This window comes from Carassius carassius, chromosome 41 (assembly GCF_963082965.1).
Source record: "Carassius carassius chromosome 41, fCarCar2.1, whole genome shotgun sequence".
NCBI classification, from domain to species: Eukaryota; Metazoa; Chordata; class Actinopteri; order Cypriniformes; family Cyprinidae; genus Carassius; species Carassius carassius.
Genome location: NC_081795.1, coordinates 8,684,669 through 8,709,742, shown reverse-complemented (window position 1 = coordinate 8,709,742; position 25,074 = coordinate 8,684,669). Strand labels below are relative to the sequence as shown.

The window sequence follows — 25,074 nt, the reverse complement described above, 5'->3', positions numbered from 1 at the left end:
AGTTTGCTTCTGTGAGCAATGCAATAAATACCCCCAATTTGTTTAGCTATACAAAAAAGCCTCCAGTAATGAACATTCAGTGTCCTCAAGTAGTATACTTGACCTGGAAAATGATTTAGACAAGGTTTGCTTTTCTGCTGCACTCTGATTAGGTTTTGGCAAATATTTATAATTGTAGTTTTGCTCTTTGCTCTAATGGCTCTGATTTTGATTTACAAGTTTCTTTGGATTGCTTTTCATAAAAGTGGACATTAACCATTTATTCCCAGTATCCCTGAAGTGATTTCAGTTTTGGAGTCTGATCCGGCGGCAATGGAGGAAGAGAATAAAGCTTAAACCTGCCCTGAGATTGATTTCATTTCAGAGGTTTTGTTGCTAAAGAAATTTGTTAGAATCAAATTTAATCACACTTTTGCGCGCCATCAATAGAGAGCTTAAAAAAATTATGAACCATACATATTAAACTAATGCAAATGTCCATTAAGTTATTAATCAACATCATTTTATTTAATTAAAGCAAATGCAATTACATGCATGTATCAAACTCCACGCTGAGTTTCATTAAATGCTTGAATAGCAAAGCAGATGATAAATATTTAGAATCCATGTTTCCCATATAATTCATGATTTCAGTGCACTGTAATTTCAGAATCTTGTTTGTTTGTAACACACGTTGATCACATTATATCATATGAAGAAAATATACTCCTACCGGTGTTACCGTAATTATGAATATTATAGTAGCACTGAGTGGTATCACACAATCAAATTGTGCAGCAGTGAAATTTGAGTCTCGATTTCATGCGGCTCCTTGTTTTGATTCCACGCCTGAGGATTCGTTTCCCTCGTTTGACCCCAGCTTTCATTATGACTCTGTTTCCATTAGCTAGTGTTGAGGGATCACACTTTGCATTGCCTTTGCCTGCCACAGAGCCTGTGGTGTACACAGATTCCTACAAGCTAAGCAATGCAACTGTGAGTTTTAACAAAGACATGAAACATTCATAATTTACATTTCTTATTTTTTTTCGTTCTACATTTGCAAAATACAAAATAATATTTCTAAAAAATAATAGCATGCTATAATTGTTTTCTCTTTAACAAATCTAGAAAAAAAATTCTGCAACTAAAAATACACAATGGAAAACTCAATCAGTCAGTCACACTTTTATGCAAATGAGGACCATCTCAAATCATTTACCATAAATACCAACAATGTTTTTTTTAAATAATCTGATGTTATAGGAAGTTTCTTTATTGTGATTAAGTTAATCAATAAGTTTTGTCTTTGCAAACTGAAGTGTAAAAATACAACATTATACATACATTATACAACATTATATATACATACAAAGTTTTAGAAAAGAGGAACAAATCAACAAAACATTTTAAAGAGGAAAGTTATATAATATTCAGAATTTATGATTAAAAAGTTAGTCTAGGATATTGAACATTGAGTGAAAATCACTAGATTGGTTAGATTAGTGACTCGCTATGGGTTTTTTTTTCTGAGGTAGAATAAATTATTTTCCCAACCATTGTAAAAAATAAAAATAAATCTAGTTGTCGATCTAGTCAATGCATGGCTGGTCAGATCCTTATTTTTCGTTTCTTTTTAAAAACCCCATTCTCATGATGACCTTCTAAATGGCATTTAAGTTCCACGCATTACTATGCCACGAGAAATTTTAGTCTCACCCATTGTGGTGCTGTGGTAAATGCTTTCGGAAATCTGTGAATTAAGGTACATACTTAAGTATATAGTGTCTGTGTTTGTGGTCCAGGCAGAGTCCAAAATATGAGCCTGAGTTTCCTGAATGCATTTACAGTTTCCATTGATGTCCTGAACTCAATGAGTTTTCTGCGGTTTTAAAAATGGGGTTCACCGTTTTATTTCTGTCCTCATTTTTGCTCACCAGTGCTGTTACGATGGTGCCACCAGCATGTTTGGTAATGTGGTCATTATTCTTTATTACAGTCTCGCACCAATGTGCTCTTTAGTGAGAGCAGCCTGCGGCAATAACAGCAGTGCTGTTCAGAATCTGAATGAATGGATATTTTCATCTGCTTTGAACTTGAATGGATCTAGAGGCCTAGGGATAATGGTGTTCATGAGTCATTGGACTTTTTAGAAACTTGGAATGCGCACAGGTTGCATTCCATTAGAATATGAAGGTTCTTAAGTGGTTCTGCAGGACCTTAGGTTCAGAACCCTCTATGTAAATGGTCTTTGGAGGTGTTTCATGCAAATCACATATCTGCTGCTTTAATGAGTTTCCAAAATTGAAAATATTTATATTCAGCCTGTCATGCTAACCATTTAGCATGTTGTTTGGCCTATGCAGTTTATGCTAATAATAATAATGCATTTTATTTGTATTATTATTAATATTTGTTTGACATATTTGCTACTTTAGTGGAACTTTTGTCGAAGTTTTGTTATTTTTTGATAATCAAGTGTTTTTTTTATTTAATAAAGAAATATATATTTGTGAAGGGAACAACATTTGAACCTTTTGATTTTTAGTGTTTGATCAGCTTTGGTTTAGTTTTTTTGGCTAGTCTGTTTGATATTGTTCATTTAAATCTCATCGACTCTGTTGGCCTTCAGCAAATGGTTAACGGTCCTACACATATCCATGGACACACGCTGGATTTGATTCTGTCACTTGGTTTGTCAGTCAGTGACATTATCATAGATGATCTCCTGGTTGCTGATCACAATCCTGTTTTATTTACTGTTCTCCCTCCATGTCAACCGAAAAAAGTCTGTACTACAAAGAGACTGGTTCGTTCGATAAAATCAACTATACATGGGGATTTCAATAAAATTTTTATGGACTCTATGCAGGATATAAAAACGGACTTCCTATCACCCCGTTTTAGCGTGGAGCGAGATTTCTTTTCTCAACAATTGATTCTGTTTTGAATCCTAAATTAGAGGCACATCCTATTTTGTCTACTGATTTAAGTGAAAGTTTTTTACACTTCTTTGTCGATCACATATCAGAGGTTCGGAATAACATACAGCAGTGTACATTTGTGCCTTCGAATGCACTAGAAATCATTGTTAATTTATCGCAATTTGAGCCTATTTCTATCTCTACTTTTAACAATATTGTTTCTAAGCTGAAGTCTACATCTGCTCCTCAAGACATTGTTCCGACACCTCTGTTAAAGCAAACCATTGTAATCGGTTGGCCCATATATGGTTTCTATGATAAATAAAAGCTTACTTTCAGGGATTGTTCCCGAGTATTGTAAACATGCTGTAGTCCAGCCTTTGCTGAAAAAAGAAAATCTGGATAAGAGCGTTCTTTGCAATTATAGACCTATCTCAAAACTTCCATTTCTGGCAAAGATCTTAGAGAAATGTGTTCTGATTCAATTGGAGTCATTTACTGATGAAAATCATGTCGGTGAAGTACTTCAGTCCGGTTTTAAGAAGCACCATAGCACAGAAACAGTGCTATTGAAGGTTTTAAATGACATCTTTTTGGCAACCGATCAAGGGAATGTGACTGTTCTTCTGCTGTTGGATCTCACAGCAGCGTTCGACACGGTTGACCACAATATTCTTATTTCCTGGCTTGAAACATGTGTAGGCATTTCTGGAAATGCCTTAAATTGGTTTAAGTCCTATCTCTTAAATAGACGATTTATAAATGTGGCCTTCCACAAGGGTCCGTTTTAGCACCACTTCTCTTTTCTTTTTATATGCTTCCTTTGGGTTCAATCTTGCGTAAATATAGTGTGTCATTCCACTGCTATGCAGACAATACACAGCTGTATATACCACTTAAGTCAAATGACTCCACTGCCATAGAAATATTGTTGGCATGTTTAAATGAAGTTAAGGCATGGATGTCTACAAATTTCTTGAGCCTTAATGAATCGAAAACAGAATTGATTCTTTTTGGTCCCTCCTACCTTGATAATGCAGTTGAAACTGAGCTGGGTCCTCTGAGCCTGTTTCTGGGGATGATTTGTGATATTGCACTTAAATTTGACAAACAGATAAATGAAATCGTTAGAACGAGTTTCTTTAAATTGAGGATGACTTCCAAAATTAAGCCTTTTTTATCCCAGAAAGATTTGGAAAAAATAATTAATGCATTTATCACTTTGAGATTAGACTATTGCAACTCGTTATATTATGGTGCCCAAAATAAAGTTTTAGATAGACTGCAGATGGTCCATAATGCGGCTGCAAGATTGCTTACAAGCACTCGCAAATTCGATCATATAGGTTGCCTGTCACTTTTAGGATTCATTTGAAAATTTTGTTATTTGTATTTAAATCTCTGCATGGTTTAGCCCCATCTTATATTGCTGATCTAATCCAGGAACAAAAGTCAATGAGATCACTACAATCACAATTTCAGAAACGTCTTGTTGTTCCTTGGTCTAAGATGAAGTCTAGAGGGGATCGCGCATTTGCGGTCACCGCCCCTAAATTATGGAACAGTTTACCTTTATATGAGGGACCTTCCTACACTCAGTCAATTTAAAAGCCATCTGAAAACATATTTTTTTATGATAGCGTTCGATCAAGATAAGTGTGAAGGGTGCTATAGTGTCATTTATTTCCTTTTTATAATATATGTTTTTTTGACTGTTTTATGATGTTTATACTACCTATTTAGATTTATGGATATGCATTTTCTTTTCTTTTTTTATTTTTTTCTCTGTTCATTGTTTTACTGCTTGTACAGCACTATGGTCTACTTTGTTGTTTTATTCAGTGCTTTATAAATAAATTTGAATTTGAATTTGAATTGTTCAATACTGATTCATCATTACTGGATCATGAGACATTCTCTGGGTCCTGGATTGCATATAGAAATTGTATGAAATGGAGGGAATTTTCAGTTTTACATGCTAGCTGTTGAAACTGAGTTGTGAGAATTAGTCTGGCTCAATCTTAAGAAATTTCCAGACTTTTGCAACATCAACAATGGTAAATATTTAGAAACGAAGAGTCAGTTCTCTTTATTAAATTTATATAATTTCAAGATGAAGACCAATATTGCTCACTCTGTGATGAACTGAAAGACCTTAAGAGAGAGAAAGAGAGAGGGAGAGGGAGAGAGAGGACCACAGATTGCAGTTGGTATCATATTAGTTCATTTGCCTTTCACCATCCTCATTTGACTGGGATTCGGCTTCTAATGGATAACATACATTCGTCTATGGTAAGCAATTAATGCTAAGCATAGTTGATCCGCAGACAAGGAAAGTAATTAACAAAGTAAGTAATTAAACTGGAATGCCATTAGATTTTTTTAAAGAGAATTCTAATGAATGCTTTCACAAGCTTTTTGCTTGCATTGATCTAATGCTTTATATAGCCATATTGATGCTTATGGTTATTTTCAAGCCTAGATCATTTGAATTTCATCAAGTATTGATGTTTTTCATAATCATCTAATGTTGTGCTTGGCAGTAGTCTTTTACATGGTGGAAAATTATCAATATATATACTTGCATCATATTGGCCTCAACACTTTTGAGATATATATTTTTAATAAAATAAAGGAAAGCTGTCCAGCTCAGGTTTAAATACATAATAATTTCTGTAGTATTTTGACCAATAAACAGAAATTTTATGGATTTGTTATTTAGTAAATTAACTACTCTGCCTTACTGTTAATCTCATGACTGTATATGTTGTATGTATCGCCAGTGAAGCTTTAGTTGTCAGAATATTTATACATTTATATAAGGATGTTCTAAAAGAAAAATAAATGAACATGACAAAAAAAGCTTATCTTTGTGTAATAATTGACATTTATGCTTTAAAACAGAGTAATTATAATATAAATACGGAAATGGCCAGGTTTTATAAATCTCAGGCCAAAATTTAACTTTTGCAGACTTCCTACTATTTTGCAGTCATGAATCCACAGACCCTGGGATGAGTGTGTGTTTACTGGTACTTCATGTATCTCTCCCCGAACAGGACCCCAGTTTTCCCCTCAATTATCCGGCAACTGAAGCCAACAAGTCCTGCTAAAATACTAACTGTGTTTAGTCTGGCACTGTGTGGGAAGATTGATTGGCAGCTGGGTCAAACAAAGTCATTTTCTTGGCGCCTCTCCCAGCAAATCTCTACTTGATTCTAACTATTGCTATCAGGTCCCTTTCCACAGGGGCTGATTACCCTGCACGCCTCAGGCTCCTAGCCTCAGCTCATCCAATCATCCACCAAAGCAATAATTGCTTAAAATTGACACAAATGGATGGATGAGTGAAGGATAGTGAGACAAAAAAACAAGGTGTTGGTCTGAAATTTTTTTCAGTGTGTGTGAAACAAGTTTGAAACAATATTACTTAGAAACTGCTAGTAAATTTTTGAAATTCAAAGAAACAGCAAGTAACTCATTGAATTTATGGTTAAATGTCGAAATTGAAAGACTGAAACAGTATTTTCTTGTACTCCAATACAAATATTTGCTTTATTTACAACTTTGAATATCACATATATATATATATATATATATATATATATATATATATATATATATATATATATATATATATATAGTACAGACCAAAAGTTTGGACACACCTTCTCATTCAAAGAGTTTTCTTTATTTTCATGACTATGAAAATTGTAGATTCACACTGAAGGCATCAAAACTATGAATTAACACATGTGGAATTATATATGGAATTATATACATAGCAAAAAAGTGTGAAACAACTGAAAATATGTCATATTCTAGGTTCTTCAAAGTAGCCACCTTTTGCTTTGATTACTGCTTTGCACACTCTTGGCATTCTCTTGATGAGCTTCAAGAGGTAGTCACCTGAAATGGTCTTCCAACAGTCTTGAAGGAGTTCCCCGAGAGATGCTTAGCACTTGTTGGCCCTTTTGCCTTCTGTCTGCGGTCCAGCTCACCCCTAAACGATCTCGATTGGGTTCAGGTCCGGTGACTGTGGTGGCCAGGTCATCTGGCGCAGCACCCCATCACTCTCCTTCTTGGTCAAATAGCCCTTGATGCCTTCAGTGTGACTCTACAATTTTCATAGTCATGAAAATAAAGAAAACTCTTTGAATGAGAAGGTGTGTCCAAACTTTTGGTCTGTACTGTATATACACACACACATATATATATATATGTAATATATATAAAAATCACAATACTGATTTTGAAATAATTTTTTCCCCCATTGTTGTTTTTTAAATATATATATTTTCATTATTTTAAAAAGTGAAGTTCAATTTTGTATTTTTTTTATATTATCTTTGTAAATAATTTTCATGTCACTACTGAAACAGTGTATGTTTTAGTCCATTGGCTGAGACTGAAATTAACTACACCCTTACATTATGATAAGGAATTATTTATGTGGGTGTCTCTCTCAGGGTGAGTAGATAGGCCCCATCATTTCGAGACAAATGTTTTCAAAAGCCTGAAAAATCTGAGTGCAACTCTAAGGAATGTCACTACTGACCACCTTTTTTTCTGCAATTAAGCACACTTTTTTGGGAGTTGTTCCATATCATTTAATATTTATGTTTGTACAACTGTTCAGAACTCTACTAGCTAACCACGTGCTGATTAGCATCTTTGAGATAGGTTCAAAAGTATCTAAAATTGTCACTATAGAAACAGTCATTACCGAGACATTGGGTGTTTCAGTTTCAGTAGTGAAATGTTTTTCGTTTTTTTTGGGGTGTTATCCCATAAAAATGTCACTACCGAAACAGTCACGACTGAAACATGTCATTGTTTGAGTAATGACAAAAAGAACACACAATCCTAATATCTGGGGAAAATAAAAATTTTAGTAAAGTTATGCAGTTTTTAGTATTATAGAATGTTTTAGTAGTGTTTTAGTATGCAAGTTAATATTCTGTAATGTGATGTGGTCGCTACCAAAGCATTACTGTAACCAGAAATGTGCAGTCACTACCAAAACATAGGATCTTTTGTCAAAAATAAAGTACTAACCTATCAAATAAGATGTTTTCATAGTATAGATAGATACAAAAGGTGTTTTCAGTGATTTATCCCTTTTAATTACTTTTCTAAGTCTTTTTCAACTACACATTGTGATATAAACAACAGTCACAAACTACCTTAATTTAAGTCTCACAGTTCGTTATGAACTGTATGTGTTAGAATCATGAAAAATAACTTTCTCAAAATAGTCATTTGTTCAGGAGTCAAACTACTCTGGTTTTTGATTCCCTGCAAATAAGCAAGTTGAGTCTTATTCTGGTATTTTTAGGTGTACAAGTCTAAAAGCAAAGTGATGGATATTTACTTCCTGTTGCTGTACATCGAGTCTGGGTTAAGATTTGACTACTTATCAAGCAAGAGAGGGATTTGCTCTTTGACATCTCTACATCTGGAGAAGTGCAGCATTTGTCAGTGGTCTTTATATGCCGCAGGCAACAACTTACTCCTGGACAACCACACACAGGTGCATTACGCTGTTAAAATTGCCTATAAATAATTACAAAGAGGCACTGCCCATAACCAATCTTTAATTTGTGTAGACTGGGTTGGCTCAGTGTGGTTGGCTAAATTTCAAACTGGCATAGGACCTGTTTTTGATATAATTTTTTTGGCCTAAAGGAATGATTCAGTTTATTAGTTACAAGTTTGATGAGACCGGTGAAGGCAAAATACATATTGCTGGTGAAACACTAACTAGATATTGACCACTATGGATCATAAACAAATTTATTGATGCAAATGAGCTTTAATTAAATAATTGCTTTCAGTTGAAACATTTTCTCAGAACAGCTGGAGAATTGAATCACACTTTGGCAAGGGTTCTCTTTGTAAACTTTTTTAGGTCAGGTCTGAAGAGTTGCAGTGAGAAGTGTGATGGATCTGTCAAGAGTTTTCTCCATGACTTTAATAAGATTCAGACGAGTCTTGTTTTCACTCAGCAAAATGCGGAGCAGTGTGTGAGTCATGAGTCCTGTCATATGTTTGAGTAATTGCTATGAACCGAGTGACTCCTCGACGCATGTAACACTGCCTTGTAGCCAAATGGCACATGAGGGGCCCCACTCAGCTGCTGCTCGAATTTTCTTGTTTAAGACTAATGGCACCATTGAGTTCACTTCACATGTGCACAAACAGTCAGCCTGTAGCCAAAAAAATATCTTTCTTTTTCAGATAAAGTGCCACAGCACTCCTTGCTTTCATTACTTTTGTTAATGCTCGGTATAAAACTAATCGATCGCTCAATGTTTCCATTCTCACATGTCAGAAAGTACTAATCCGCCAAAAGGATGGAGTTTATAATACATGGAAATATTCTTCATAAATTAACAAGGATTTCTCATATTCTAGGCTGATCTTTGTTTACAAGGAATGGAACTGGCGAGGTGAAATAAACTTTTATGCAAGTACATTTCGAAAGATTAGTTTACCCAACTATGAAATTCTGCCATAATTCCATGTCAATCAAAGTGTAATGTAATCATGTGTGACACACAGAAAAAAAATGTTGTTTTGCAAAATGTTCACATTGTTCATTTTCTTGTAATCAAAGCAAATGTTGACCATGGGACTTTCCAGCTCTAAAAATTACAAAAAAGACCATGATGGGCCCATTTTATGGTGCTTTTAGCCATTTTATGAGCTTGACAAGTGTTCCAAGTCTTCTGAAGCCATAAGTTAACTTTGAGTGAGGAAAAGGCCACAAATGAATCACATTCATTCATTAATTCATTCATTCATAATGACTTAAATTGCCATCTGTTCTACACTGTAAAAATATTTTTGGAAATTACAAAGATTATTGTAATATGTTGTTATTATTAAAATCTTATGTTTAATTCAGTTACCTTGCAATTTCCTGATTTCTTGATAATTTTGAAATTATTTGTAAATTTACTAGCAATTTCAGAGTAAAAATGAACTTTTTTTATGTATTAACTTTTTTGAATTTAGCTTTTATCTAAAACAACTTGCATTGTTTTCAAGGTATATATTTTGTCATGCTCCTTTGACATGAATGCTAATAATGGTACTTTTATAGAACGTATTGTCCTTTTTGGAGCTTGACAGGCCCTGTTCACCACTCACTTTCACAGTATGTGTGTCCTCAAGAAGAAAGAAACTCATATGGTGTGGAATGGCATCATTAGTAAATGATGATAGACTACAGGTGCATCTCAATAAATTAGCATGTCGAGGAAAAGACATTTTTTGTGAATTGTTGGCCTTCTGGAAAGTATGTTCATTTACTGTACATGTACTCAATACTTGGTAGGAGCTCCTTTTGCTTTAATTACTGCCTCAGTTCGGCATGGCATGGAAGTGATCAGTTTGTGGCACATCTGAGGTGGTATGGAAGCCCAGGTTTCTATGACAGTGGCCTTCAGCTCATCTTCATTTTTTGGTCTCTTGTTTCTCATTTTTCTCTTGACAATACCCCATAGATTCTCTGTGCTTTTGGCAGTGTGGGCAGGTGCTAAATCTTGCTGGAAAATGAAATCAGCATCTTCAGAAAACTAGTCAGCAGAAGGAAGCATGAAGTTCACAAAAATTTCTTGGTAAACGGGTTAAATGACTTTGGTTTTCAAAAAAAAAAATATTGGACCAACACCAGCAGATGACATTGCACCCCAAATGATTGCAGACTGTGGAAACTTAACACTGGACTTCAAGCAACTTGGGCTATGAGCTTTTCCACCCTTCCTCTAGACTCTAGGACCTTGGTGTCCAAATGAAATACAAAACTTGCTCTCATATGAAAAGAAGATTTTGGACCACTGGGCAACAGTCCAGTTCTTCTTCTACTTAGCCTAGGTAAGATGCCTCTGCTTGTCTGTGGTTCAGCAAATTCCTTGACACGTCTGTGTGTGGTGGCTCTTGATGCCTTGACCCCAGCCTCAGTCCATTCCTTGTGAAGTTGGTTGTGCATATTTTTCTTCCACAATTTTTCCTTCCACTCAACTTTCTGTTAACATGCTTGGATACAGCACTCTGTGAACAGCCACCTTTTTTGGCAATTAATGTTTGTGGCTTACCCTCCTTGTGAAAAGTTTCAATGATTATCTTCTGGACAACTGTCAGATCAGCAGTCTTCCCCATGATTGTGTAGCCCAGTGAACCAAACTGAGAGACCATTCTGAAAGCTCAGGAAACATTTGCAGGTGTTTTATGTTGATTAGCTGATATTCCATATTCTAATTTTTGTTGAGATAGTGAATTCTTGGGTTTTTGTTAAATGTGAGCCAAAATCACAATTAAAATAACCAAAGTCTTAAACTATTTCCGGCTGTGTGCATTGAATTTATTTAATACACAAGTTTAATTACTGAAATAAAATGAACGACATTCTAATTTATTGAGATGCACCTGTATGTGTTTGAGTGAACTGTCCTTTTAACTGCCAAAACTGTAAAATACTACTCTCACAGAAGAATTATCAAAGCATCCTCACTTTTAAAAGGTAAACAGATCTTATTGTATTCTACATTTTAGATATATACATGTTGACTATTAATGATACCTGAGTTTTTCTTTGGTGTTGGCATGAAATGTTATTTTATGACCTGCATATCCTGACATGTCCACATTCTTTATTTGTAAAGCCTCATAGCTTGGTTCCTATTCACCATGCTCCATTTAAATTTACTGGTAATGTGAACCAGCTTATGGGCAAGGTTAAACTTGGAAGCTGACCACAAAATCAAAGAGCCACGTTTGACCTTACATGGCCATTTCAGTGGAAGATGCTTTCAGTTCATCATGTTTTGTTATGGAAAGCAATAAAGAGCTCAGACGGTGGTTGTAAATTTCTCACTCCAAGTCCAACATTGTCTACCACTGTGAGCCCATACAATCTTGGCTCTACAAAAGCTGTCAGTCAAGCGAGAGGTCAAGAGGTAATGAAACTGATACTGTACTTAGTGAGTCTTTAGACTACCATTACAATGCTGTATGATGTTTAGGATTAGTAGCTAACTGTGGTTTAGTTAGAGTTACTAAAAGGAATGCTAAGATGCAGCTTTGCTCTCAGCTTAGCAAGAGAGATCCACTATTTTCCTAACTGAACTGAGTTTGACAGCCCAGGGTGTGCCGGTATTTAAAATTTTGGCATCATTTTTGAAAAAGCAACATTACCTCAGTGACTCATGAGTGGGAAAGGCTGTTGAGGTTTTGGACTAGGCAAGAGTTCTGTGTTATCAATCACTGAACTTGTCAAAGATTTTAGTGGGGAAACATGATCTGTTGAGCTACCTACTTTTTTTTTTTTCAGTGAAGCCATTTCTTTGAACAAAGTTGAGCTCTTGCATCAAACTCCCCAACCATAACCATCATAACTGCTTAAAAGTTACAGGTTTGTGGGTGGATTTTACTTTCATCAGTTTGTACATGTTAGGAATGCATGATAGGTACCATAATGGTAATCAATTATTATTTTCTTTTTAGATATGTAATAGTCATATTGGAGTTAATTCTTAATAATGGTGTAGGAAAACCTTTGCTTACATCACAAAAGAGTCGTTTGTATATATATCTACAATACACTGCATTGTGCTGCATGTTTACACTGAAGGCCCAAATTAAAGGAAAATTTTGTTTACAATGGAGATTTGTGTGGAGGTCATACATACATGCTGGATATTAACATAAATCTTTATGTCTCTCAATAGTGTAGGACAATCACTGGAGCCTTTTTCCAAGTCCATAATTAAATGAGCAGCCACTTGTCATTAACCCGTAGATCCGATCTTGTGATAAGTATGATAGCACAAGCTCGTTTCTATGGGTCTCTGTCTCTGTGGTAGAAAGTCGTCCAACATGTAAGGCAAGCCTGCTTTTGATTTTCTGTGTATAATGCACTCTTTTCCTTGCTTGCCAGGCATCGAAGTTGCTCAGACTCGTCTATTATAATTTATTATCGACTGGCGTTTATGTAAATAACTTCTAAAAGGATGAAAGTAACCGAGACTGTGTGCATTCAGGTTGAGGTAGTAGGTTGTATGGTTTAGAATTTTGCACTGGGAGTTAACTATACAACCTTCTAGCTTTCCTTGGAGCTCACAAGCCACCAATCAGCATACAGATACCAAAACTAAACTAAAAGAAAACTTTGAGACTTAGTCTGCTTTTATAAATATCTTGAGGCAAATTAAGTACTGTGATGTATTGCATTTTTATCTGAAATGAGTATTGAATCATTTGAGTGTGTGTCTGAGATATGGATTTCTATATATTCTTTCACTAGTATTGAATGGAATTAAGTCATTGAGGATTATGTCTGTTAAGTCACTTCAATCACACTTGAAATCGATAAAATATTCTGAAATTGAACTCTTACAAATACTTTCAGAACCAAGGCCTATTGTTAGCTTCCTTGATGTCTCTGTTTTTACAGTTCATTTCATGCATCCATCTTTGGTGAATGCTGCACTAGAATGAGACTCATATTTCTACTACAAGGTGAACCGAATTGATTCTGTATTTGTCTGCATCTCAGTCCATTTTTTCTCATAATTTCAGTGGCAACCCAACTAGTTTCCATGAGGGGAAGTTTTTACTCATCTGTTCATCCTTTAACTGGTTAATAAGCCCAACAGATTTTTCTCTAAAGCTCTAATATGAGTTTTGCTTAGCTCTGCTGTACCTGGCAGACAAGTAATAAAGCTTGCTTTTGCTTCATGTCCAGTAAATAACCATAATGTATATGTGGTGCGCTGAGGTGTCATTGATTTGTCTGGAGCTGGACCTTTCGGTGCTGTCAGAGAGTCTCATGGATCAATGCCGGCTCGCCCTTTGACCCCTAAGAGAAATCGATAGCATTGAGCGGCTGTCCTTTGGTGTGACAAGACATGATAGTTATTAATGTTTGCACACTCTACAGTACACTGTCAGCCAGTACAGTCGATCTCAACTCAGAGAAATTTTACTAGACAGATTTTATGTTCTTGAAGATATTCTTAGCAGAGCAGAGAAGAAATCTTAGTAGAATCCAGGATTGTGCACTATTTTGATTTGAATTAAGAATGCCTTTTAAATTTGAATTTAGGTAGCAAACAGGGTACAGAATTGCAATTACAATTTTAATTATATTATATATATTTCATAAATATAGCTATATAAATTCATTTGATTTATTTTAATACATATTAACATAGATACGCTTATTGCACAATCCTGATATAGTGTTTAAAGAGCACATTCATTTTATGGTTGTGTAGGGCCACTGCAGAACCATAACACTCCACTGCACAAGGACTAACAAGCTTTGTGAAGCTGGAAATGTATTCACTGCATCCTTAATGTCCAAAGGTGAAAGTGGGGGTCAGCAGCATCCAGACACTGAGGCAAAGGCTGTAATAGAGTTGATTGATTACAGGCACTAGTTTAGGGCCCGCATTGATTTCATTTGCTTTAAAAGTCCCTCGGCCCTGTAGAGTCTCCAGTGTCTGCAGTCTGGAGTCCAACCGGACTTGGACTTGAATTATGTGTTGGTGTAGACATGGCTGTGTTCCTTGTGGTGCAGTAGAGATTATATACTGACATTCAGAGTGCTGCGCTCCTCTGAGGATGCCTGCATAGGGCAGGAGTGTTAATGAAATGGGGAATGAACTGAACCACAGGATATGCTGTTCTGCAAGTCATTATATCGTTACATGCACCCTCTCTGCCATTCTCAATATTTGCACTATGATGTTAGACTTAATCATGAGTTAGGCACAGATTTATCTATAACATGCTATCAGCAGTAGTGTAAATTATTGCTTAATAGTTAATTTCTCAAAGAATATGTCAGTGACTGATCCAGATCAACCGCAGAATAGTTTGTGCGAATGGTTTATTGCTCTCCTCGGTCGATTAAGGTTAGCGTCCCCTGAGCTGGGAGGGGGTTGATGACTGTCAGGAAGATATTGAGTTTGTGAAGTCTTTCCTTGGATCTTCAGCTTCACTTTTCTGCCACCGTCCATTTGCCTTGTGCCTGAAGAGAAGCGGTTGCCTAACTCGTGCGCCGCAGCCTAATGCCACTGCGGGACAGGGTGATGGATGTCTCCCACAAACCAATGGCAGCAAACGCCGGGGCGGGAATAACCTGTGCCTTCTAGTCTGCCACCGCCCCCCTCCTAAGACCAGTCTGCGTCTGATTCAGCATCCAGCTACTCTCTTCTTCACCTCCAAATCAATTTTTTTCCCCTCTTCTTCAGAGATGGATGATGGCAGCGATGGAGTCTCGTTTGTTCGGAAAGCCAGAGGTAAATTGTGAATGCTGATAATAATCTACTCATTCCCAGGAGCATCACCTCGGTCCACTCCCGCCTTCATCTGCCTCGAGGGAGGACAGGGGCCAGAGGTGTGGGGGGCGGAAGGAGACTGGGGGAGGAGCCGGGAGAGGTGAAGGGAATAACATTACGCATGTTTTTGTTGGGGTGAGCGACTGAATTGCCACCACAGATGGGAGAGATTTCATTAAGCGTACTGAATAGTGGCGGCAGAGGTAAAAGAGGGGGTGGGGTTCGCCGTTCGGATGTTTGCCACATCTGTATGCAGTTGACAACTAGTCGCTCCTCCAAATAACCAATTGACAGCTTTGTCTTGAGGCAGTTTGGTGCATGCACGATAATCACAGTCGGGTTTGAGTGTCCGATGCAGCCTGTTTGAAACTATCGCAGACTTTCGCTGGGGATTTTTTTCTTTTCTGTGTCTAAAGCTATTGTCTGATGTATCTAACTGCAATGCAAGGTCGTTTTGTCCTACCTGTGAAGTGGACAAGGCATCTTGAGTCTCTGCTGGCTGTCTGTGGGATTGCAAGTCTGTCATGACTTAGAGAAGACAAAAAGAGGAAGGACTGACTGTCTGGCTCTGAGATGGAGGTGGGGAGGGGATGTGTTTCCTCTCCACACCCAAAGACTGCAGAGCAGAGGGCATTTGTCTGTCGAAAGTCCAATCCGACTAAGAGGAAACAAGTCTCACAAGCTGTCATTGTTCCATTCTTCTTTTCGGTCCCATCATCCTATTGTTATTTTCCTTCCATTGCATGCATATTTTTGCAAATGTATTTGTATTTTACTTAATAACATTTTCCATCTTGTGCAATTAATAATGGCAGGGAAAATGTCCCTCCAAATGTCTTTTCACTGTGATGCTGTAGGACAAAAAGCAGATGTGCAGCCAGACACAAACTTTTGGCAGTGTAGGAGCTGCTGGGTTCAGCACTGATGAAAGAAAAGATATAGACTTAGCTGGTTATGGCTGCCCTCCTCTTGTTCCCTGAGACCCTAACTCGTGAGTTCTTCCTTCAAAATCACGAGTCAGGAGCTTGGGAGACAGGTGGAGGGCTTTAGCACCTCTCCAAAAAATCCTCTCTCACAATCTCAATCAAGCTTTGTGCAACAGTCTGTTTGTCTGCTTAACACATGCTAATCATATAATGTTGTAAATATGGGGATTTCACACCGCGCTTAACCCTGGGTGAGCCTTTAAATCCCAGGTTAATGCCATTTTTACCCATGTTTCACTCTTCTATTTTAAAAAGAGAGTTAGCATGGCTGTGGGTTAACCAAGGATTTTGTGATGCTAACCCTCTAATTGTTGTGCAAACGATGCAGTGGTAAAAATTGATTGAGATTTATTTATCATTACACAACCAATCATACATTGCTGCACTGCTTACCTAATTAAATATTCATGAGCTTTAAAGAGTCACAGAAACTTTCACACTGTTGTTTTAGCATCTGAGGGGAAAAAATTTATAGGCCTACCATTGTACTACAAATTATTCCATATTCTTGTAGTTTATATCATTTTAAAAGGTTTGGTAGCATTTTATATGGCATTTCTTAATGACTAAATGCATTTTCACAGATAAATATAGGTTCCAGGTTCCACAGGTTCACATACTGCCTGCGTCACAAATGATTGATTTGACTTTGCAAATACGAATGGTAACCTTTAGTTTCTAAATATACTTTGTAAAAGCTTAAAAATATGAACAACTAGCCAAGAATGAAGTAGGAACAGTATGAAACATAAAACAAGTGAACCTGGGATTACATTAAACCAGTGATTGGAAATGACAAGTGTGAACAGCCCACAGGCTATTTCTGTATTTTAAACTCTGAACATGACATAACTTGATGTAACATTTCTCATACTTTAATCTTGAGGCACAACCGGTTTGTAAATTGGTAAATACCACACATCTGGCAGCTAAGGTGTCTGATTAGGTGGTTTTCCATCTAAAAAGTGCTCAGATGAGACCATAAATTTATTACAATACTATAGTAAAAGTCAAATTAAATGCAGCAAAATGTACATGTTCCTTTTATGTAGTTTGGGTAAAACGACATGTATTTTTTGTCTCTTTCACAAGCACAGCTAATGCATTAATAGGCGTATCAAAAGGAGAATTTACTGGGAATTTAATGTGTAGGTAATGCATTTGGTTTGCATCCTGCTGGGCATATGGTTACTATTACAGTATATTGGCAGGGACAGATATTGTCGAGAGTGTATGGAGGGCAAATTCTGTTTTCAATAATTTTTCGAAAGAAGTTCTCTGGCAGATTAATTAAAAGCAGATTGGCTCCTTTATTATGGAATTATCATGGCGAGATGTACGATGGAAATAAAAGGTGGAAAAGGTCAGTATATTCCATTACTGTCCATGTGATGTCTGTGAACAATGAAGGTGGATTAGGAATGTATTTTTTATCTTAGGAGAAGGCTGGATTTATTACCCTCACTCAAATATCTTACTCGTCTATAGAGTTTCCAATAAGACTCCAGTTATGAAGATAATTGCTTTGCTTGAATATGTCATTGCTGGGTTTATGACAGCTGTAAGCGAGTCTTCAAACCATTTATGGATTAATAGTATAATTCTGCAGACAGTTCTAATGGCATTCGGTGTGCTTGCCCGTATTGATATTGAATTCATATGAATAATTCTCTATTTCAGTACCTGGTTTTCCATTTGCATTAGCCCACATTTATTGTTGATGTGTAATTATAAAGCCCCTGGGTGAGTAAGATTTTGCTATTCATAAGATAGAAAAAGATATATATAAGATATATATATATTATATCATTTTGATAGACTCTTGCTCCTTTTGTGTAATTTTTTTTCTTTTATCCCTGACTCTATCCCTGAGAATGAGTTAGAGAAGAATAGAGGAGCATCTAAAAAAATGCAACCTCAACAAAACTGAATGTCTTCTGACGCTAACCATCTAATTACATAGTGTTTAGCTTTTATATATTTATTAAACTTCACTCCAAATCATGGCAGTTTTCCAGTTAATAGGTGCTTGCTCCACAGAGCCCCCAGCAACAGTAGCGAGAGCGAGTCATCCACCGTGAATACAAAATATTCAGACATGGCACAGTAATCCTGAAAGCCACTCGACTTGGCTGGATGCGCATGCCAAGTAAAAACCAGCCTCTGTGTGTCAGTCAAATAAGACATTGAAAAGAGAACTTAACTTTGGATTTAAGTAACTTTGGGATTCTATTCAGAGGTACAGTATAGTGAGAGTTTCAAAGCTGAAAACATCCAGCTTGATGGTTTTCAGCTTTCTGGATATTGGTAATGAGATGGTGAGTGATTTATGAAACTGTGCAGTAGACGCTTTTCTATGTGCTGTGAAAATTACTAATTAAATTGGGAAAGAAATTGGCAGTAAATCATGAGGCTTGTTGAACCTTTTTCTTGGGAAATCACAATCGGATTTATATGGAATTATATGTTGAATAAAAGATCTTGATTGTGGACTTACACAATGATTTACCACCAAGAGCAGTAACAGTATGAGTAATGCAACGTGGGTAATTTCTATAGTGCAGAGCTGGCATGATTTCTACCCAATTTAAGTGATGCATTAAATATGTACTCCCATTGAGGTCAAGGAAGGCCTCAAAGTGAGTGAATTTCTTGACAGATTTTGCAAGAGCTATTCCTGAGGAGGAAGCTATTGTCTCCATTTACTAAATTAGTGTCAAATAAGGACACAACAGCTGGTAGCAGCTCTTTTCTATCTGCCTTTTTCCATTTCCCTTTCTCTTCTATTCTATCACTTTCTCTTACACACACACACACACACACACATATTTGCAAGCACACACTTGGGGAGTGATCAGAGTTGGCTGATGTCTGGGTCTTTCAGACACTGCAGCAGGCTTCCAGACAGTCACCTGAAAACACACTCCATCTTTGAGAGCACTGCCGCCATTGCTTTCAGCCTCCATTTCAATAGGCCGCATATAGAATACAACATTTTCATTTCATTTTCACATTTCAATTTCTTGCACAGCTGTAATAATCTCTTGTAAATGTGCTGTTGCAAGTCAAATCAATATTGTGTGGTCTTTTTTTGCCTAATTTAACCATGCGCTGTCAGACAGCCATTAGCGCCTGTAAGATTCACTTTAGTGTTGTCATTTAGATCTATTCTGTAAACTGATGCAAATTAAATTCTGGCTCCAAATCTCCCATTGTCCCTCTTCAACTCCTTGGCGCCCTCTACTTTGCTTTGTAGGTGTTGCCATGACAACCCAACCCATCTGTGCCCTATTTTGTTTCGCATGCGACAGTGAGGTACACTGTGACAGTATTTGCATCGACACAGCCAAGGTCACCTTCTTTCAGCAGTCTGTCTCCAAAAGGAGACGACCCTCATGTTAGCCAGCCCACCGTGAGGTACTGAGCAGACACGGTGTGCACAGACACTATTTGATTTGAATATATGATATCCTATGATTAAGCTTGTCTGCACATTCTCAGCCACCAGGTCACATTTTGCTGACATGTTTTCTTGAAGCTGGCTAAATAATCCATCAATGCAGGAAAACCTCATTGCGTCTCATATACTGAGTTTTAAATTGTAGGGGTATTTTCATGGAATGTTTACGTCTGTTTGCAAAAAAACTACATATTGTGCCTCATATGGAAATGTTATTTATGGCCAATGGCCGAGGTTTACCACGGACGAGTCGAGTGCCAATCTTTAAAACCCTTTAATAAGATGTTAAATGTGTGGTTTGGGCTCAAATTGAAATACCACAGATTGAGGGCCATTTGAAATGATGTATATGTGCGATTGTTTCTGAAACAGTGCTGTGTGTTCCATTTGCAGGCAGCCGGCCCGGCGGTGTTCAAGCGAAGCTCCTCAGACTTAGCACATCTCTGCACAGATGAGCTGAGAGGTCAACGAGTTTTTGGGCTGCCACAGCGAATGCCAAGTACAACCAGACACACTCTATTAGATGCATTATAAAACTGTTGAAACTTTGTCTCTTTCTCTCGCTCTGCTTCTCTCTCACACACAGAATGCAAAAGAAATACACTCTTTTGTTACTTTCAAAATGCTTTTGGCCAAACTTTGTTCAATAAAGGAATAAAAGGTGAATTACTTTATTCTCTTGCTTGTTTTTTTCAAAGAAACATACTTAGACTTTTATACACAAGACATACAACAAGAGATTTTACGGTCAAAGTTGTCCTTGCGGTTTTAGGAGGATATGATGGCATTTGAGTATAAATGTGTAAAATGTATTTCACTCGAGCCAGTTAATCTAAATACATTTGGACATTTTAAGCATTTATCAACATTGCACTGTGCTTGATTGGCTGATTATTGACTGTTATTTTATAATTAATAAATGACAATAAATAAATTAATAATATTAATAATATTGTAAATACTATGTAAAATATTAGATATAATATATTATTAATATAATTTTATACTCATTTGTATAAAACATAAAATAACATTTCATTTTGTGTAAAATATTTTACTAATAATCTGAGTATAAAACAATAAATATAGTGTTAAAGTTTTTTTTTTTCAGCATTTTATTGCTCTTTAGATATCAGCATCAGTCTGTCCTGACTGAACAAAAGAACACTGACTAGACAATAAACAATGAACTTTTTCTTTTTTTCTTTCTTTCTTTCTCTTTTTTTTTCTTTTTTTTGAGGAACAATTAATAAATACAACTTTTATTTTATTCATTATTTTAATTTAAATTGAGCATTATATTGGCCTGCTGTTTAGAAATCAGAATCAGCCTGTCCTGATAGGTCTGATTACAGAAGTGGCCATTTTACTCTACAATGAATAATGCACTTATATATAATGCATCTACAGTTAAAAATGTATCCTATTAATTTTGTAAATACTGTGTAAAATATAAAATAATATTTTATTTATATTTATATTTATATTTATATTTATATTTATATTTATATTTATATTTATATTTATATATTAATACATACACTATAAAGCATTGTAAATAAATTAAAATTAAATAAGTATATAAAACCACATGAATATAATATTAATGTTTTTTCATTATTTTATTTATATATATTAAAAAAACATATCCTTTGACCACTAGAATACACAAAAGCCCGTCTGCTTTACCTGCTTGGGATCAAGGAAAAACTGTGTTCTGCATGTCATTCTCTCAGCTAAAATCGTTCATCTCTCTTTCATAGCCCCCTCTCTCCACCAGTGAGCTGAGGCAGTAAATGAGAGCTGCATTCTGATAGGATGAATCCGGTCACAGCTGGTGAACCGTGGGAGACCAGACAGAGAGCCAGATGCAGACAAAAGTCCCATGCTTCACCCAATTTACCTGCCACAGACACTACCTGCTACACAACCTGACCAATCCGCAATACCCTCTCTATAGTTCTCTTGTCAAGGGTAATGAAAAGAATAACTCCTTTTTCCCATAAGAGCTTTTTCCACAAGCCACACTTTGAGCATTAGTGCTTTATTGAGACATCCACTGAAAATGAATGAGGCAGATTAAACCGAAGCAGTGCTTCTTTTGGTTCAGATTTGGCAGACTGGCTTAGTAACAGCCACAGGTCTCCAGTGTATATTACCATATCATGAGTCTCGAATGTCAATTCATTGGTTGGTTTTTATCCATCTGCTCCAGCTGCATGCATCAGATTTGCATCAGGCACGAACCCGACATGTGAGATTTAAGCTTATACGGAAGGACGAGGCAGCCACATCAAACATTCAAGTCATGCATTTTGCAGAGATATTAGGCAATTGGAAACACAATTATAGCTCTTTGTACTCTGCATAGCAGCAGATAGCATAGGCAGGTCAAAAACATATCTTAAATTATGCGTCTAATCATATATATGGTGCCATAAAGTTACACTCATATTGCTCCAAATTCGATATTGTTTCTCAACTAATATAATGTTTTGTAACAGTTCACCAAAAAATAAAAATTAGTTTAAAGTTTATTCAAACTCAGGCAATCCAATATAGATGAGTTTGTTTCTTCATTGGAACAGGTTTGGGGAAATTTAGCATTACATCACTTGCTCACCAGTGGATCCTCTGCAGTGAATGGGTGCCGTCAGAAGGAAAGCCCGAACAGCTGATAAAAACATCACAATAATCCACAAGTAATCCACTCGACTCCAGTCCATCAGTTCAGGTTTTGTGAAGTGAAAAAAATCCATCAAGACACAAAATGGATGTTTATTTTTTCTTTGTTTCTTCACCGGAGGAATTGTTATTATGGTTCATGGTTTAAAGTTAAAACACCTTTATGATGGTTATGATGGTTGTTGCTGATTTTGCTTCACAAGACTAGAATCGTGTGAATTACTTTGTGTGAAGTTTTTATTAGTTGTTTGGACTCTAATTCTGATGGCACCCATTCACTGCAGAGGATCCATTGGTTAGCGTGTGATACATTTTTTAATTTCTCCAAACCTGTTCCAATGAAGAAACGTATCTACATCTTGGATGGCCTGGGGTTGAGTGAATTTTCTGCAACTTTTCATTTTTTGGTGAATTATTCCTTATAATATAATTCAAAATGTTTTTAACTCAGATACCCAAATAATGTGGAATGTACCAGCTACTGAATATTGGATGGAGTTATGAATGTTTTGAAGCTGGTAGCCTAAGGGCTGGATAGATGCCTACCTCTCTCCCCTCACAGGCCTCTGTCTAATTATACATTCCACTGAGAGATCTCCACTCAAATGGCCTGATCCCTACATGTGCAAATTCATATTTCTATCCAAACTGTACACCAGTCCCAAAATACCCAAATGAGAAAAACTTAATAAATAAATTAAATAAATAAATAGAAAATATTATTGGTAGTTATACAGTTATATAGACAGAAATAATTTCAGTAATCACAAATATATGTGTGTGTGTGTGTGTGTATATGTGTGTGTGTGTGTGTGTGTGTGTGTGTGTGTGTGTGTATATATATATATATATATATAGAAAGAAAGAGAGAAAGAACAAGAGCACTTGTGATCGCTGAACCACAAACCTGCCAAAAACACAAAAGCAGTGGTCCAAACCCCCATACTGGGTCCAGAAAAACAGAACTATAACTAACATAACATAAGGACTAACATAATTCCTGTCTCTTTCAAAAAAAAAAAAACATCTGGTGTATTTGGTGCGTTCAATGAGTGCTTTACAAAAAAGGCATTGCATTCATCCTCATTCTACTTTAAGAAAAAATGACTCACGCTCAAGGATATATCAGAAAAGAACATTTTATATAGAAATGAAACTTTATCCATTTTTTGTAATAAATAACATGTTACATATCACACACACAAACTTAAGGATGGTGTAAAGTATTGCTGACAACTGCTCTCCATGTCACAACTAAATGGTCTCATTTTGTGGGGTTTATGCTTATTTACGTTTTCTCAAATGGACTGATTAAAATAGCTGCAGACAGAATCAACAGTGTGCCCAAAACAGGTGGGTGAAGAGAATTAAAGCAGACCAAGAGATGCATGAACAGCTTTCAAACTTAAAGCGGTTATATTATGTTGCCTATGTCAGGTTATTTGTCTTTACTGAGCTGAAATTGTTAAATAATACAAAGCAGATAGATTACTCTATGTTGAAATCTTCCATTGCAAGACCAGAAATAAAATTTCACTTAAAAATTACTTTGCCATTGCACTTCATGCCATTAATAAATCAAAATTCTATTCCATTGCAACATTGTGCAATTAAAGCAGTAGGATCCAGTGTAAAGGTAAAGCCTGCCATCTAGTGGTTTAAAGAATGTATTGCCTACATTTTTTCAATGACGGACACACCGTTTATACAAACCAACCTTATTTTATTTTGATTACAGCTATATAAGAACATAAGACTTATAATTATGCCTTTATAATAGCTTAGATATTGGAAAATATCTAACATGGATATTTTACCGTCTTAACTTTATTGATCTAAAATTACTGTTGACATTTTAAACAGGTATTTAGTTTACATTTCACTTAATTTCCACTTTATTATTTCATTTGATTGTGGTTTATCCATTATAATACATTGAATGAATGTATGTATTTCTCAGACTGGCCTTTAATCTCCCAACTTGAACATTTTTAAAGTATTGATCTGCATCTGAACAATATTTATTTCCGCAAAACCCAATTGATCAGTAATTTTAGACAGATAGATAGATAGATAGATAGATAGATAGATAGATAGATAGATAGATAGATAGATAGATAGATAGATAGATAGATAGATAGATAGCGACCAAAACATTACCCCATTGCCCACAAGAGGGAAGTATTTGCTCATATTATAGATCAATATGCTAGTATTATATTCAAAACTCATTAGCATTGTCAACAGTGTAACAAGTATATGGCTACAATACAAACTGAAATATATTTTGATTCTGACTTCACTGTTTGACAGATAATTAGTGCAAATGTAATGAATCTCTGAGTCTGTTCTCCATTTCTCACAAAAGTCTCAGAAAAAAATAGTGCTTGATGATGTGATGTGTGGGAGAAAGATCTAAGAATAAAAGCTGAAACTAATGATGGCCACTCACGCAGAGAGAAATCTATTAAAATCTATTAAAAACAACGGCACAATAATCACAATAACTTATCTCTGGCATCCTGTTTTGCATATTGATATTAAACAAATATTTACACACATTTCATTCAGTAATTTCATGCCACAAAGTTTCCCATTTTAATAAAGCCAGAAAAAATAAAATAATAATAATAAAAAAATTACTCCAGAACCAACAAAACAGCTTCATATAAACACTTCCACTCTGTGTG

The 25,074-nt window shown here is 36.0% G+C and overlaps 1 protein-coding gene across 1 annotated transcript in view; it reads left to right on the top strand.

The window, feature by feature from the left end:
- The window catches only part of LOC132123579 (arsenite methyltransferase-like), a 44,514-nt gene extending 24,141 nt beyond the window's left edge, over positions 1 to 20,373 (top strand). The window contains exon 11 of the mRNA XM_059534313.1: positions 20,093 to 20,373. The gene's annotated coding sequence lies outside the window, so the exon portion shown is untranslated. The remainder of the gene's footprint in view (positions 1 to 20,092) is intronic.
- Positions 20,374 to 25,074: the final 4,701 nt, after the last annotated feature.